The 8813-nt window shown below is 35.5% G+C and overlaps 1 pseudogene; it reads left to right on the top strand.

Moving 5' to 3' along the window:
* The first annotated feature begins 2075 nt into the window (after positions 1-2075).
* LOC149541453 (amino acid permease 2-like) lies at positions 2076-5698 on the top strand (annotated as a pseudogene).
* Positions 5699-8813: the final 3115 nt, after the last annotated feature.

The following is an 8813-nucleotide window of genomic DNA, read 5'->3' as shown; positions in this document are numbered from 1 at the left end:
TCTTAACCACCTATATTTTTCCATCTATTTGAGCATGATAGGATGAGGTTTAAGATAATTGTGTTCCCTCGATATAACTAAAGCCCTATTTTCTTTCAACTCTTTTACCTCTAAATACTTCATCACTAGGTAATACACTTATCTATTACTTAATCTCTAAATTAGGTGTGGCTCTGATAGATGTGGTGAAACATTAAGAATTATCATCATGGATCATATTGGTCCTTTTGTCTCCTCCTTGATAACTTCTACCTCTCTCAATACTTTCTCCTTGTATGTCCTATTTGATTTAATTATGTAACATAACTCTATAATAATCCAAGTCTTACATTTGGTCCTCCACTTCTACGTCTTCTATTAGATCATCTCCATCCACTTCAAAAGTTATGGGGATTTTACTTGACAATGTCTATGTCTCTTTGCCAGTCACATCTAAATGCTTGGCAAGGGTTTATATCTTTGTCACAGATCTTGCATCCTTCAAATTTAAAACCAAATACATTGTAGAGTACACTCTCCAATCTCTCATATCACCAAGTTTTAGATTTTTCCCATGGTGACAAAGAGAGATATCGAGAGAAGAATGTAATACCCTAGTTACACATAGATTTCTGACCTTCTTGTAGTTGTTACACGTTTTCTCCCTTATTTCTCCACCAAATGGACTCAAACTTGATTCAAATGAAAGAAGATTGAATTGCCTAACTTCCTGTGAAAGCCATTTTTTCACATGTAGTTGTACATGTACAAACTAATAGAAAAACCAGTCAAAAACAAGAGCAAACTGCAAAATTTTGTATATTTTTTCCAAATTTGATTGCACCACTGAACTTTATGTTCTCCATTCGAGTTGTGCTACCTATTTATGCCCAACCAAATATTTCAAACTGACCCCAAGTGGTTATGAACATTGGACAACTAAAATTTGAAAAGTTGTCAACAGTTAACAATAATTTGTCAATATTTTGTTGACAACTTTTAAAGTTTTAACTTCCTGCTATTCTACTACTGGCAAATTTCTAGGTTGCCTACAAATCTCAAAGCCACTTCATTGGTTCAATAGAGTTTTTGCTTGAAAACTAGTAGAAGCATGATCCTTTTAAATTTAGAGTAGACCTAGAAATTGCTATGTTGAAAGCTAGGTGAGTGTTGAAGATAATAATAGATTGTATGAGCTTTATCTAGATTGGGGCAGAGCTCAGGGTTCATATCTATTTCATTTTATCCTAGATGAGTGAATGAATGATGTATTAGAATACTCAAGAATAAAAACTTGCAGGTACTGATGACCAAGGCCCATTCATTGGAGATAAAACTTGCAGCCCACTTTGAAGAACGTCTTCTGTCCAAACAAGTAGAGGCTAATGGACCCATATCAAGGTGCCTCTAGTTGTTTCAAACTCTTCCATTAGCCTCTACTTTTTCATACTGAAGTATATTTGAGCACTTTTTATACATCCAGCTTACTCACAGATTGGCATAGATCTCCTAAGCCAGTCAAAGGAAAATGAAATTACACTTACATGAATGTCATCAAAGCCAATTTAGGTGTGTGAACAGAGTGTGATGATATTCAAATTGGTTTCACTTTTTTAAAACTCATTTTGATTTGTTTAGGTGATTCATCTGAAATCATACTATACTAATGTAAATTCAAACAAACTATATAAACAAGTGAAAACTTAGAATATTTTTTTTAAGACTAAATATAATGCACTTAAAAAATCACTAACCAATTTGAATGTTATTTCTTGAATCTCAGGAAGCACACAAAAATGGTTGTGGCTTGATGTAGTATGTCCATCTATATGGAACATCTATTGGCTATACAATCACCGCACCTATCAGATTGCCGAAAGACTTTATTTTATATCTTCAAACAAAATCTATTAGTATGAGATGTTTTTAGATTGATCTATGACCCATTTTATTTCTATTTATCATAAAGTTTGATCCAAAACATTCAATAGAAAATACTTACTCCATTGTTAAACAATTGTAGGGCTATCAAGGGCTCCAATTATTTCCATGGCAATGGGAAGGAAGCTTCATGCAACTCCAGCAACAACCTTTTTATGATTCTATTTGGAATCGTATAACTTGTTTTATGTCAAGTTCCTAACTTTGACAAGCTCTGGTGGCTTTCTATAGTTGTTGCACTCATGTCATTTAGTTATTCTTCAATAGGACTTGGCCTTGCTATTGTAAAAGTTGCAGGTATGCCTTCATTTAGTCTACCTTTAAAATATCAACTAAATTGTTTGAAAATGTGACCTCCAATATGAAATACACTAAGTAATCATAATATGATGTGAAATTACATGAGGGAACTTCCATGGGACACTTATAGGAGTGCCCATTAGGACTGTCATTGGAGCCCAAAAAGTTTGGGCTGTTTTCAGAGCTCTAGGAAATATTGTTTTTGCTTATTCATACGCATCCCTTTTCATTGAGATCCAAATATGACTTACCAACCTTCATTATAATATTGCATTCATGACTTCATCTTTTTTCATCTTTCTTGAAGTCTCAATGTTGTAATATGGTGGACATTGTAAAATCACCTCAAGCAGAAAACCAAACAATGAAGAAAGCCACGGCAATTGGAGTGAGTGTGACCACCATCTTCTACGTGTTATGTGGTTTACTTTGATATGCGGCTTTTGGGAATAATGCTCCAGGCAACTTCCTAACTGGGTTTGGCTTTTATGAGCCATTTTGGCTCATTAGCATTGTCAATGTATGCATTGTTGTTCATCTCATTGGAGCATATCAAGTATGCATGCTTCTCTCTTTCAAACCTATGTTTTTAATTTCTACTTCTCATTATTGTTGACTAGTTCATAAATTAGTTAGGAGTTTGTTTTTATTCTAATTCTCATTATTGAGCACTAGTTCATAAATTAGTTACGAGTTAAATCTAAGATCTTTTACTTGAAGTTGGAGAGTTTTTACCAGTGAATGTGATTCATTTTTAACACCCTTTTTAAGCCAACTTTATAGAATGTGTGAGGCTTATAGTCTAATCTAATTTTGGTAGTATGTTGAGGTAGGACATGAATGTGAGATCTTGTATTTATTGTTAGAATGTTTGTGATACCCCTCGTAAGCTTCTTTGTAGAATATTTAGGGTTGTAACTTAACTTGACTTTGATGTCATGTTGAATTTTTCATGGACTAACTATGACTCAATCTAGGAATTTATATCTGTTTCCAAAGTGTTTTTGAGCGTCTCATATTCCAACTTGACTCTAATAACATATTGAACTTTCTATGAACTAACTAGGACTCAACCTATAACCATGAAGAAGAAAGAACTCTCCAACACATGACAACCATTAGACCTATTCTACACCTAGCTAGTGGCATATTAAATTTTATTTATTTATTTTAAATGCTTGACAGTCGTCAAAATTTTGATGAGGATTTTCATCATAGACATTGCATCCTCGTCGAAACAACTATTTTTCAAGGCAATTTGGTCAAAATTTCGACGAGGATTCTAGTCAAGGGCATAGCATCCTCAACGAATCAACTATTTTTCGATGCCCCCTCTGGTCAAAATTTCAATGCCATTTGGTAGAAATTTTGATGAGGATTGTTGTCGAGGACATAGCATCCTTGTCGAATTAACTCTTTTTCGACACCTTGCTTTGCAAACAAATGGCCTATTTTTTGACGACAAGATGCGTCGAAAAATAGACATAGAAAGAGGTTTCCTCAAAAATTTGATCGAAAATCAATGACAAAGACTTTGGTCAAAATTTGAACCTATCAGCATCAAAATTTGAGTCCAATTTTAGTAGTAACTGGTTAATACTTTCTTTGTAAGCTAAATATTATTGCAATAGTTTTTGCAACATTGAATGCTAGCTTGTTCAATTCTTGTATGAGCATTGGAATGTCCCCTTAAGAGAGCTCCTTATTAAAAATATGTTGCAAATACTTTAGTGTTGCAAATCAATCCTTGGAGTCATTGTTTTTGTTGTAAGTTTTGAAAGCTATAGAGAAAGATAATACTCAATGATTCTAGGGTGACTTCTACTATCTAAAATTTTGAACCACGTATAATGCTTATTGTATCTTTTCTTTTTAGCAAAAGGTTTTTTTTCTTCACCATAGACATAATTTCATTGTATCCTTTCTCAATCCCTATTGCCTTGTTCCATGTCCCTATGTGTAAGCTCCAAACATAAGAGTCTTGTAGATTATGTTTTCACGAGTTTCATGAGAGAAAATACGTCTCTACTATATGCAATTGAGCCAAACTCAAATCCCCTCCTCAATGATAACATCTACAATTCTCGGATGAGAATTGTAGATCTCGGATGAGAATAGCATGAAAAGCTTCTTTGCAAAGAATGAGGAGTCGATTCACTACAGAGGAGGGTTTAAAAGGGATAAGCTACCTGAGCCCTGGGATGATGTGTGTCTGGTTCTGATGAAGTATCTCACCCTGGAAGGTAGGTTTGGAGTGTGCTATTACTATCATTTTCCCTTGTTGAATCATTTTAGAAATAGGGATTTCATTTCCATTCCGTTTTTTCTTCTACATTCGCTTGAGGATATGATTAAGGATGTTAAGGAAAAAAAAAAGTAAAGGCCTAAACTTCACCATTATTCATCAGGGGTTAATTTTTTGTCTGTATCAGTTCCACTTAGCTTTATGTCCCCCCAGAGAGGTTGTTGTGGAAAACCCCCGCCATAGTAGGATTTCCCCCCCGAGCTCCAATACGAGGACGAAAATCCGTACTCCTAGGCCATCTCCTAGTAAGGATACTAAGAAAAAGAAAAAACTTGACATAGCCATAGAACAAAAGGGAAGCAAGAAATTAAAAGTTGATAAGGTGGTAGAGGTTGTTGGAGAGGATTCTGGTGAAGATATTGGGGGAAAAGCAAGAAGAAGATTTGGTAGGCTAGCTCAGTCCCAGGCTAGGGGTAAGCAGAAGTCAATTAGATACCCTGTTGAGGAAGTTGAAGAAGATAGCTCTGACAATAACAGTGATAGAAGGGAGGAGGAAAGCATTTCCAACTCGAAAAAGGATGATGGTAATGAGGAGGGGGGAAAAAGTTCCAATTCTGGGAACATTTTCATGGATGACACTCAAACTCAAGTGTCGGATGGCAAAGAAAGGAATACTGAGACAACCCATGTTTCAGCTAGCTTCTCACTTAAACCCCTTACTTTTTGTGATGAGACGAGCAAAAAGGATAATTCCCCAATTACCATTTCTTCCCCTGTTAAGGAAAATTCAAAGATTTCTTCTAACCCACGGATGCTGCAGGATAAACCAAAGGGATAGAAAATGAAGGAGGTTGCTGCTACAAAGGTCAAGGAGCATAAAGAGGAGAAGGTGACGGTGGAGGAGCATTACAGAAACCTGGAGGAAAGAGTCAAAGCTTTGGAGGAGGGGTTTTTCACCTTCTCCAAGTTTGGACTTAAAGTTACTCATGCTGCTGCAACTACCCTCCAATTGTTGGCACAGGAGAAGGAGGAAGCTGGCTTGGACATGGAGGACAATAAATTACTCTTTAAGTTCCTTGCTAACGACTAGGCCCAAATTCTTCTTCATGCAAGAGGAAAAGGGAAAAAAGAAATCTAAGTCTTTTTTTATTTTTGTTCAATTATGGGGTCCATGGATCCAAAGACTTTATATACTGTTATGACAGTTATAATTTTGCTGGTTATCAGCTGTAATTATGTTTTTATTAGGCCTGGGTGCCTCGTTGGACTTTGGTTAGTTGCTAGGGTTCCTTTCACGTTCTAGCTCTCTTGTTTTTGGTTCTTATCTCTGACTGCTGGTTCTCCTGTTCTTTTTGTTTGTTTTTGCTACTGGTTGGTAATGTGTTGGTTACCAACCTTTTGACTATTAAGGGCCGACCCCCTTGCTTTTGGTCGCTTTTAATTTCAAAAACATCTACAATTCCAATATACTAAACTTAGGTAGACCTTGCTTAATACTAATTTCAGCACATGACCCAAAAGTTGAATCTTCACCCATATTGGCATTGTTACTTTCTTTCATTATATCAAATGAACTTAATTCGCTCATGCAATGAATTTTTTTCACCTCTTGCTACTCTAAATTTTATATATTCCTTTTGTATTTCCTTTTATTGTCTACCAGTTAAATCCTCTTCTGAAACAGATTGTAAGCCCCTCGAGAGATTTGTATTTTTTTTCTTAAATAATGTTGCTTGTCATGCACATTTGCCTTGAAAATGTTATACACCTAACCCTCTCTTCACATACCTTACAGACCCTCCTCAGTATATTTTCCCTTGCCAATGCAACTTGTCTTTTAAGAAATCCATTGCAAGATGTAAAGTGCTTTCATCTTTTTCATAACTCTTATCCCTCTAACAATTACATGTTAGTATATTGGAATTGTAGATGTTTGCATAATGTCAACCAATGTATTTGTTTCCTCTTTGACATTAATGGAACCACTACCAACTTGATCACATGTTCATACTTAATTTGATATGTCTTCTTTGTTATTTCTTTTAGCCTCATCTCCTGAAAGTTTGTTTGCTCAAGAGTTGGACCTCACCTTGAGTTGTTTGATTTTCTCATGCCCCAATTTTCTACTATCGATTATTTCATGGCTTGCGAAGCTAACTTCGTGTATTACAACTCATGCTTTCATACATGTTCCTTTCAAACTTATTACCTTCCACTAATTATCAATATGTTATTATGGTCTTCTAAATTTTTCAGCCCCTTTTGTACCCCTTGAAAACCTCTAATCTCCTTTCACATTAAATAACTCTTACACATAGAATTAGAAGATAACCTAGAGATGTAGGAGTGGTGGCGTAAATGACTATTCTTCTCTATTGTCATTGCCTTTAGACCTTTTATAGCCACAAATTTGCAACTAACCTATTATATAGATTTTGTTTTATCTAGAATATATTTTACAAATAAATTTTCCCTTGCCAATGCAACTTGTCTTTTAAGAAATCCATTGCAAGATGCAAAGTGCTTTCATTTTTCTCATAACTCTTATCCTTCTAACATTTACATGTGATTGTGTTTATTGACTTTCTTTTGAGCTCTCTTACTTGCATTATTTCAACCAATGTATTTGTTTCTTCTTTGATATTAATGGAACCACTACCGACTTGATCCCATGTTCATACTTAATTTGATATATCTTCTTTGTTATTTCTTTTATCCTCACTTCCTGAAAATTCATTTGCTCAATGTCTTCTTTGTTATTTCTTTTATCCTCATCTCCTGAAAGTTTTTTTGCTCAAGTGTTGGGCTTCACCTTGACTTGTGTGAGTTTCTCATGCCTCGATTTTCTACTATCGATTATTTCATGGCTTGCAAGCTAACTTCGTGTATTGCAACTCATGCTTTCGTATATGTTCCTTTCAAATTTATTACCTTCCACTAATTACCAATTTGTTATTATGGTCATCTAGATTTTTTGGCCCCTTTTTACTCCTTGAAAACCTCTAATCTCCTTTCACATTAAATAACTCTTACGCATAGAATTTGAAGATAACCTAGAGGTGTAGGAGTGGTGGCGTGAATGATTATTCTACTCTATTGTAGTTTCCTTTAGATCTTTTATAGCCACAAATTTACAACTAACCTATTATATAGATTTTGTTTTATCTAGAATATATTTGACAAATAAATATCGTGGGATCATAATTGGTATGCATAGTGCCCACATATTTTGCAATATATGACTTAAATCATTTGAAACAAAGAGGAGATTTCTATAATCTCTAATAAACATTAGTACTAATTTTTCGATTCGAGTGTGTTAAAAGTTTTTTGCATTAATGTTTTGACTCAAACTTTGTGATTCATCACCATTTTTTGCATGCTCTCTTATGCTCATCATGATGATGAATCACAAAAAAATTCAACACAATCAAATCCAAAAATTTGTACATATGTTTAATCATCCAAGTTGAATTATTGATACACCCAAACAGTAATCTTTAACCATAAAGGTTGCATGGGAAGCGGAGTTGTCTTGGGCCATGGGTTCACTTCCCATTGATCTCAAGTGCAACTCGAAGGCTCAACCTTGCCTAATGCTTGTCGTGTGCAAACCATTTTGTGCATCCTGAATGATTAATTTCACCCTAGCTCGCCCCTTCCTAAACCCCAACCTGGGAGTAAGTGGGACCAAGTTAAGGTGGGTTGGGCACTGGGTTGGGTTGCAAGGATACCCCCATTGCGCAACAAAAAAATTAAAAAAATCTATAAACAAAAAGATGTGAACAATCCAAAGCTACAAAACATTTTTGTTATGCCTATACAAAATCATTCAATCCACCTCATATTTACCATACTTCTATCTCTAACATATATAAGATTTTTTTTCAAACTGCCTACTCTTGCCTATACATACCATGATCCCTCTCCAATAGTCAAATCTAACCCAAGTGCTTATGGGTTTGGTTCTGCTCAAGTTCTACTTGGTGCAAGAGTTTCATTGTTAGAAGTTGTTGCTTCTACAACTCCTTCGAGGATGTTTGCATGTGGTGTGGGAGACTCTTTTCCCACCCTCTACTCCTACTAGTGGGTTGGTGAGGGCGAGTAATGATTTAGGTGTTGCTCCTAATGGTGGTAGAGCCTTTGGTGGAGTTATGTGTTCTAGGCACACTACACATAAACTTGATTTTGTGGTGCCCCAAAGCCTCTTGTTGATGGATGCATTTTTTCCCGTGGCAAAGTTTGTTGCTGATATCCCTTGAAAGGAGAAATTTGGACCCAAAATATGTGCCAAGACAACCCCTATGTTGGTATGTGGCCTGAAAGTGGTGGATAATATGGACTTTAA

Source organism: Cupressus sempervirens, chromosome 8, assembly GCF_028749045.1.
Source record: "Cupressus sempervirens isolate cs-2001-9-10 chromosome 8, ASM2874904v1, whole genome shotgun sequence".
NCBI lineage: Eukaryota > Viridiplantae > Streptophyta > Pinopsida > Cupressales > Cupressaceae > Cupressus > Cupressus sempervirens.
The sequence above is the reverse complement of the archived record's forward strand: the minus strand, read 5'-3'. Positions and strand labels throughout refer to the sequence as shown.